Source organism: Equus asinus, chromosome 11, assembly GCF_041296235.1.
Source record: "Equus asinus isolate D_3611 breed Donkey chromosome 11, EquAss-T2T_v2, whole genome shotgun sequence".
Classification (NCBI taxonomy): Eukaryota; Metazoa; Chordata; class Mammalia; order Perissodactyla; family Equidae; genus Equus; species Equus asinus.
Genome location: NC_091800.1, coordinates 11,547,141 through 11,555,865, shown reverse-complemented (window position 1 = coordinate 11,555,865; position 8,725 = coordinate 11,547,141). Strand labels below are relative to the sequence as shown.

General features: G+C 43.0%; 1 long non-coding RNA gene across 1 annotated transcript; it reads left to right on the top strand.

Moving 5' to 3' along the window:
* The first annotated feature begins 554 nt into the window (after positions 1–554).
* LOC139046559 (uncharacterized) lies at positions 555–6,103 on the top strand. The gene is made up of 3 exons (XR_011506700.1): positions 555–689; positions 797–847; positions 5,971–6,103. It is a non-coding gene; the product is annotated as an uncharacterized lncRNA (long non-coding RNA).
* The last annotated feature ends 2,622 nt before the right edge of the window (positions 6,104–8,725 follow it).

The window sequence follows — 8,725 nt, the reverse complement described above, 5'->3', positions numbered from 1 at the left end:
ATTTGTTTATCCTTTGTTGGTGCTACTTTAAAAAATAAACAAAGCACATAAGCAGATTGCCTTTGGGTCAGGGATGACTCCAGACTTACCCTATTTCCATCTGCTTTGAACTCTTCAAGCGTTGGTCCCTTCCTCTACACACGCGCACACACACGCAGACCCAGGCCCAGCCCCATGTGGCTTGGAGACCCAGCGCTGGCCTGTCCATTCTAACTCCTCACACCGCCCACACCCCCTGGACATCTCCCACAACTCCCACGTCATCCCGGCCCCCACTTTCCAAGCGAGGGAAATTGGACAGCTCCTGAATGGTAGGAGATGTTGAACATACTTATATTGATCCCACAATTACAAAAGATCCTTGTAGAAAATTTCTCAGTTTCTTTTTCTTGATGAATTGCTCTCAATTATTTATCAGATGAGAGCCGGCAATCTGTTCCTTGGTTGCCTGGAGACTCAGCTCTGTTTTGTACCCATTTGCCTACATTTCTGTTTATTATCTACACAGCCACCCAGCCTTTTTATGACCCCTGTTGGTAATGGAGAAAAAACAAGCTCAACAGTCAGACAGATGTGATTTTAAATTCCGGGCTTACATAAACTAGTCAAATGAATGTGGGCCCCCACTTCAACTTCTCCAAACATCAATTTCTCCTTGTGAAAATAGAGATATGAGACCTAGTCTGCAGGTGGGTTTTAATCAGTGTTGAGATTCAACGAGCTAACGTATGCACAGCACCCTCCATGTGGTAAGTCCTCAAAAGATGTCAATTCCCTTTGCTTTTTCTTTTTTTAGTGGACCCATCTTAGCTGCTTTTTGCTGCTCTGTCCATGGATGCATTTGAAGGTAAGCAAATTATCCATACTGAAGAAAGAAAGAAACATTAAAATTGGGGCTTTGTGCTGCCTGCCCCAGAGCTGCCAGGACACTTGAATTTTAAGCAACAAGATGGTCAGAGTAGCACTTGACAGGGCAGGGTAAGTGCATGAGCCACAAATGCAAATTGATTCTCTGGTCTCAGTTCCCCAAAACTGCTGTGGGGATCCCCAGCACCAGCTCCCAAGTAAGAAATGCAGCCGTAGCTGTAAACAGTTGAGCATGGTCTCCAAGATCATAAACAAGTGAGAGCCAGAAAAGCATGTCACTGCACAACTTGTGCCTGGCCCAGGAAAAGATGCTGAGCCGGTTAAAAATATGTGCTTACAAATAAGTTTGTGCTGGTAAGTTTGAGGTGTAAAGCTCGTTTCTTCTCATCTGAACTCGTACTTTGGGTATGCATTACTTTAAGCAAATGACAACTTCAGCAGCACTCAAAAACAGATTTGATTCATCAGAGGTGGAGTGAGGTTCTCTCTGTGCAATGCCAGAAACAGGCTTTGTTCCTGCCGTGGAAGAGGCTACGTAATCGTATCAGGAGGAGAGGCATGGAAAGGGGGACGGGAAAGGAAAGAGAATCAAATTCAACGAATGTGTCTAGGAAGGGAACCACATGTCCTGGCAATGCCGGTTGTCTGGGTGTGTGGTTTTAATCGTGTTCTTTTTCACTCTGTTTATCAATACCCACTGCATCAGGTTCCTAGAGCTGCCATAACAAAGTACTGCAAACTGAGGGCCTTAAACACAGACATCGATTGTCTCACAGTCCTGGAGGCTAGAAGTCCAAAACCAAGGCCTCGGCAGGGTTGGTTCCTTCTGGGGGCGGCAAGGGAGAATTTGGTCCATGCCTCTCGCCTGGCTTCTAGAGGTTGCTGGCCATCTGTGATGTGGCAGCAGTCCTTGGATGTAGCAGCATCACCCCAATCTCTGTCTTCACGTTCACATGATGTCCTCCCTGTCTGCATGTCTGTGTCCAAATCTGGCCCTTTTTTAAGGACACTAGTCAGATTGGCTTAGGGGCCCACCCTACTCTAGTATGACCTCATGGTAACTAATTACATCTCTAATGACCCTATTTCCAAATAAGGTCACATTCTGAGATACTGGGAGTTAGGACTTCAACTTATGAGTTTGCAGGGGACACAATTCAACCCATAACACCTACTGTGTGGCACACCTTTACTAGATGATGAGGGATAGACAGATAGCTGATACACAGTCTGTGCTTGGGTTATCCACAATCCAGTGTGGAACACATCCAGTGGAATATTCTGCAACCACCTGATGACCAGGACAATGGAAATATGAATCCAGTTCCATGGGACCATGAAGGAAGGAACCTTAGAGAAATGGCATTTGAGTATTGGGTTGAGAAGCTCAACCTTTAAATTGCATCCTAGTGAAGCAATGGGAGATTTTAGTATCTGAGACTGTTTTCCAGAATACATTTTCAAAATCATCTTTAGCGTATCTTTAGCCACCTGTAACGTAAAACTATCCAGTTGTTGTTAAGGTCAGTCTACTGTAGAACGTAAGCAGTCTGGTCTAGAATTTTAAATGAAAATATTTGAAGTTTCAAATAATCCACAGTGATAAGACAATCATTTTAGGTTAAATTATTTAGGAAAGTTATTGAATTAAGTCTGTAATCAGTGTTCAAGTGTTCATGAGAAATTGTTCTCTAAATGTGGTTTATTAAAATTGTGTTGTGTTTAATAAAGGCAGCATTGATGGGGCTGGCCCCGTGGCTGAGTGGTTAAGTTTGCGCGCTCCGCTGCAGGCGGCCCAGTGTTTCGTCGGTTCGAATCCTGGGCGCGGACATGGCACTGCTCGTCAGACCACGCTGAGGCAGCGTCCCACATGCCACAACTAGAGGAACCCACAACGAAGAATACACAACTATGTACCGGGGGGCTTTGGGGAGAAAAAGGAAAAAATAAAATCTTTAAAAAAAAAAAAAATAAATAAATAAAGGCAGCATTGATTCCCATAAAATAAATAAGTACCATAAAATGAAATGAAAATACTGTGTTAGGGACTGAATTGTGTCCCCTCAAAATTCGTATGTTGAAGTCCTAACCTCCAGCCCCTCAGAATGTGACTATGTTAGGAGACAGGGTCTTCAAAGAGGTGATTAAAGCTACAAGGAAGTCTTTAGGTGGCCCTAACCCCCTATGACTGGTGCCCTTCTAGGAAGAGGGGATCAGGGTGTACAGGGAGAGACGCCTGGGGTGCACCCGCAGAGCCGGCGCCACGTGAGGACACAGCGAGGAGGCGCTGTCTGCAAGCCAAGGAGAGAGGTCTCAGGAGAAACTAGCCCTGCCCACACCTTGGTCTTGGACGTCCAGCCTCCAGAACTGTGAGGAAACAGATGTCTGTTGTTTAAGCCCCCGTCTGTGGTACTTTGTTGTGGTGGGCGGAGCAGACTAACACAGACTGCTATTAGTTTAGAATCTTCTGGGGTTTTGTTTGTTTGCCTGTTTGTATTTGGTTTTGTTTTACTTCTTGATGTTTAACTTCAAAATAATACACGAATACATCCCCTTTCTACCCAAACCTCGTTTCTTCTTCCCATGTAGCCCTTGTTACAGTTTGAAGGGTGCAAGTGTATGCTTCTAGAAGATTCTTTTTTTAATAAATGTTATGGTATTGTACAGATTATTCTGCAGCTTATTTTTTTTACTTAATTATATGGCTCTGAGATCTTTCTCTATTTAACATTTTCTTTATTGATATACTTTAAAATTGTCTCCAGTGCTGGCTAGTACAGTCTTTATTTTAAAAAAAGATAGCTCTTTAGATCTAAGCAGTTTAAATAGTCCGGTTTCTTTAAACTTGTAGGAAATAGAAATGGTTACATCAGTTTGAATAAGCTGTCATGCCTTTGAAAATTGCAAAAATAGCCAAAGTCCTCAGTTCCTTAAGAATTCAGCAGAGCCATATTCATTAATGTCATGGTGTTGATGAGAAAAACCCCAAACACTCCAATAGAACAATGTTACTTTTTCCCACACATAGAACCGTCACCCAAACCTAAATGGATATCTTCTTAATAGAGTTTAATTCCTTAAAATGTCATTTGAATGTTGCCAGTAAGTCTTGGTGGGACTCCACTGTTTGAGTCTGTAGCTTCAATCCTGGGAATGTTCGAGGCCTGGTGACGGTTTACATCGTATTGTAACTTGGTATGGATCCCAATTGTTCTGAGTTAAAATCAACCACCAGCCAGGCTAGGAAAGGCTGACAGAAATTATTTTAGGCATTAAGTGACAAGTCAGATGTGACAGCCCCTCTGATTTGCCATTATCTTTGAGAGATTTAACTGTGTTTTACAATACTTTTGGTGCGTACAACTGTTTTATTGTATTTCCAAAGGATTTTTACTTTAACTATGGTCATGAATGCTTTTTCAAGTATTATTTGTACATTTTGCCCATTCAATTTAGCAGCAAACAGCTTTTATTAGAAGTCTAAAACAAAAGCAAATACCCGTAATCTGAAAGGGTGTGTGCTAATTAGAAAAAATCCATGAATTCTATTCAAAAATCAATTTGAGGCAAACAGTGTACAGACTGTCCTAATGCAAGTTGATAATTAAGTACCTATTAGGTTGTGGTTAAAAATGTATAACTTTAACGAAATACTGTGATAACTTAGAGCTAAGTTTTTCAAATATTTACAGTACCAATTAAAATGTGAACTTTGCAGTTCTAACACAAAAACAATAAAAGCTTTTATTTTGAATTGTCGTTAACACTCCCATAGCTCCCTCCAAACCTCCGTCAGGTTCTCCCTGGACGATGAATCCACTAGGAAGCTGCAGCTGAGGACAGTCGAGTTAGGTCTTTGAAAACCTTAACCAGTAGGAGTTATAATAGTGGTAGTAATAACAGCAATAGCAGGAGTACTTATTATCCAACCCAATAAATGAAACATCTGCAATTAAAACTTTACAGGATTTTTGGTATTTACAGGAAGGGTATTTGAGGAAAGCCTCCATAGGTGTTCTCAGAGACAAGGTTCTCCTCCTCTCTCCTCCTAGTGGGTCAACTGTTCTTGGAGACAAGACTGAGAAAGAGAATCTCCGTCTCCGTTTTATGTTCAGCCAGGAGCGAGCCACCGAAGACAGGGTGTCTCTGAGTGGTACCCAGCTCGCTTCTTGGCACCACTTTTCATCCTCTGCAGCCCTGGACTTGGTTCTGAAATTCCATCACAGTTCTAGCACAACACAAAACTGCTTTGATCCTTCTCACTCTTCTCTTAGAAAGATTGGAGCTGGGTTCTTGCAAAAGAAGTTTCTGGTGGTTCCTGCCCTGAGGTTGGCGGGCAGAGCGGAAACAGCTTCGGTGTCAGACTGGCGTGGGCTCAGCTCTTGGTTGCTGCGCTCACTAGCTGTGGGATCTTGGGGAAATTACTGAACCTCTTTAAGCCCCAGTGTCCTCAGTTGAAACATAGTACCAGTGCAGCCCACACCGTAGGGTTGTTGTAGTGATTAAATGGGACACACACCACGTGTCCCTTGAAGGTTCATCCTTTTACCCTGCATGAGTAAGCAGGTGACCTCAGTTTGGATCAGGCACATCAGCCCAGTCAAGATCAGAGCAGGTGGGCTGTGATCACCTTGACCATCAAACCTGGTCAAAGTCAAACTCCCCATTGACATGAAGCATCACGTAGCAGACAGGGCGCCCCAGTGGTTGACCAGCCTCCCCCTCTAACAGCTGTTGGCTGCTGGGATTGCAGGTGCAGAATTGAGACAAAACAACAATGTGGGCATGTTGTCAATATCTCTCTAGATTTATAATGAAGTATGGGCGTTAACACTGACATTTTTATACAAGTGAAATTTATCAAATAAAAAATCAGTGAAAACAAATATTTAATACTTTACACATTACAGAAATTATAAACATATTACAAATAATAATAAAAGTATTTATAATTGCTTTGTTTTATCATTCAAACATTAAATTTATTAGACAACCTCATTAACAATGAAATGTTTTTGAAAAATAAGCAAAAACTACATAAAACGAAGAACAATTAATCATAAATAATTGAAAATACCATAAGATTATTTGATTTTTTTTCAGAGTTCAATGTTAAAAAAGGAAATGGTTCAATGATACAAATGTTGAATGGTGAGCATATTTTTGCTGAAAATTTTGCGGCTCCTGAAAAAGCACCCCTCGCTAGTTAAAGGAATTCTGAAGGAAGAGCCATAAGGTAACTCCAAACATCTCCTTAGACTCCATCTTCAGATAATTTCATTTCCTGCTTGTTAACTCTGGAGAATTCTTTTAAAACAAGTTTTGGGGTCTTTTTGGGGAGGGAGGAGGCGGTCAAGGCCTGAAAGTTTTTATCGATAGCCAGTTGTAGTTTTGTTCCTAAAAAAGCATCTCCATTTTATCTTCATCCTTTCTGCTTTATCACGTAGAGAGATTCCAGTGCAGTGCTTCCTTACTCACTTCAGAGATATTCGGCTTCTGTCCTGCTCACTAGGAAAGTTTTTGAACTGGAGCAAGAAATAGTCCTGCCATAGACGTTTTCCTCCTCCAGTGTCTTCTAAAGGAATGTAGCTTAGTTCTCTTTGAAAATGAATGCAGCATAGGAGCCTCTAAACATATCTTAAGACTTTTATAACATGATCTCAATTCCAGATTATTAAAATATTTCCCAAAAAAGTTTCACCAAGAAAAGTATCTGTAGTTCAGTGGTCAAAATTAGAACCCCAACTGACATGTTACTAATTAATCATTGATGCTATCTTTGTGCATTCATTCAAAAACCATCCCTTGGGGGCCGGCCCCGTGGCCAAGTGGTTAAGTTCACACTCTCAGCTTCAGCAGCCCAGGGTTTCGCTGGTTCGGCTCCTGGGCGCAGACATCGCATCACTCATCAGGCCATGCTGAGGCGACGTCCCACATGCTACAACTAGAAGGACCCAAAATTAAAATATATAACTATGTACTGGGGGGATTTGGGGAGGAAAAAAAAAAAGAATATTGGCAACAGTTATTAGCTCAGGTGCCAATCTTAAAAAAAAAAAATCCCTTGAGCACATATTATCTGCTAGGTCTTCTGCTTGGCATTAAGGATAAATGGAGAACATGACAGATGTTATTATCCCTGTCCTTGGGGTGCTTATGGTCCAATGTGAGATGCGATAAGCAAGTAAACAAATAAATAAATGCAAAGGGTGATTACCTGGAGGGAAATAACTGAGTACTAGAGCAGAGAACAGAGCGATCAGCAAAGGTCCTTCTGAGGAGGCGACATTTAGGCGCAGCCATAAGTGATGAGAAAAAAGATAACAAACAAGGGAATAGAGGAAAGCAGTCTAGGCATAGGAAAGAGTGAGTGCAAAGGCCCTAGGGCAGGAAAGAGTTTTATGCTTTCCCAGAATTTAGGGACAGCCCATATGCCTGGGGCAGAGTGAGAGAGCAGGAGACAGGCATGGATGAGGTCATAAATTTAGGAGGAGCTAGAATAGGCAGAACCTTGTGGGACTCAGAGAAGATATTGGCCTTTATTTCTAGGGCAATGGAACATCACTGAAGGATTTTATGTAGGGTAATGACATAATCTGCCTTTCAAAGAATACTCTGGAAAACTACATGGAAGAGGCAAGAAAGGAAAAAGTGAGACCAGTTAGGAGGCTGCCTGCTCAACCACATGAGACACGAGGGTGGCTTTGACCCAGATGGTTGTGGGGGAGATGAAGAGAGATGGGCTCATACCAGACCTGTCTGAAGTAGAGCCGAATGAACTTGCTAATGAGCTAGAGAGAGAAGAACGGAAATGCGAGGAGTCCAGGATGGTAGCCAGGAACCAGGCGGCATTAGAACCAGGTGGATGATGGTGCCTCTTACTGAGGAGTGGGAGAGGATCAGACTTGGACTGAGGGAGGGGCCTCAGGGTTGTGTGTTTTTGTACGTTAAATTTGAGATGTCTAAGAGACATCTAACTGGAAATGTTAGTAAATGAGACTACTTAAAGAGAGGGCATAGACAGATTAGAAGAGGGCCCGGGAGCAAGGCTTGAGGAAGTCCAGCATCTCAGGGACAAGAGGAGGAGGAGAAGCCTGGAGAAGAGAGAGAGAGGTCAGCACAATGGGAGCAAAACAAGGACAGTGCGGTATCATCGACCTGCAGGGAGTAGCATTTCGTGAAGGAAGCAGTGGTCAAGGATGTCCAAGAACAACAAAAGGACCCAAAAGTCCATTGGAACTGGCAACATGGAGGCTGTTGGTACTCTAGCCACCCACAGTTTGAGAGCAGAGGTGGCTCCCGGGAGTGGGTTGGTGGGGGAGCTGATACGCCTTTTGTAGAAGGTTCTTTTGAAAGCTTTTCCTTTTGCCGAGCAGGGAGTCCAGGACAGAGGCGCGCACAACCGGGCAAGGAGACAATCATTTTTCTCAATTAACTGCTCTTCGCCCCTTAGCACAGACACTTTCCCAAACAGCACAGCCTCTTCCCCCAGCTTCATCCCCACCTTCCTCATAATGTAAAGGGCGAGGGTGGGAGTGAGGGAACCACTTGCTTTCGACCTCTATGGTGAATGTCTGCTCATTTTGTCACCAGGGACAAATGTCACCTCTCCTCCTGTTAAGAAGCCCCAATCCCTCCATCCACACCTTTTCCCCTTCCACTAGCCCAAGTTGAGTTTCTATCACTTAGAACGAAGAGACTGACTAATATACTTTGTCTTCCTACATGGCGCAAGGCCAGCTCTTCCTGGCTTTCTCACTCAGCCAACAGTGAGGGAGGACATGAAAAAGTCTGAGAAACATGTGAGAGTAGGAAATTAAGGAGAACTCGTAAGCATGCAATCGTTCTCACAACATTC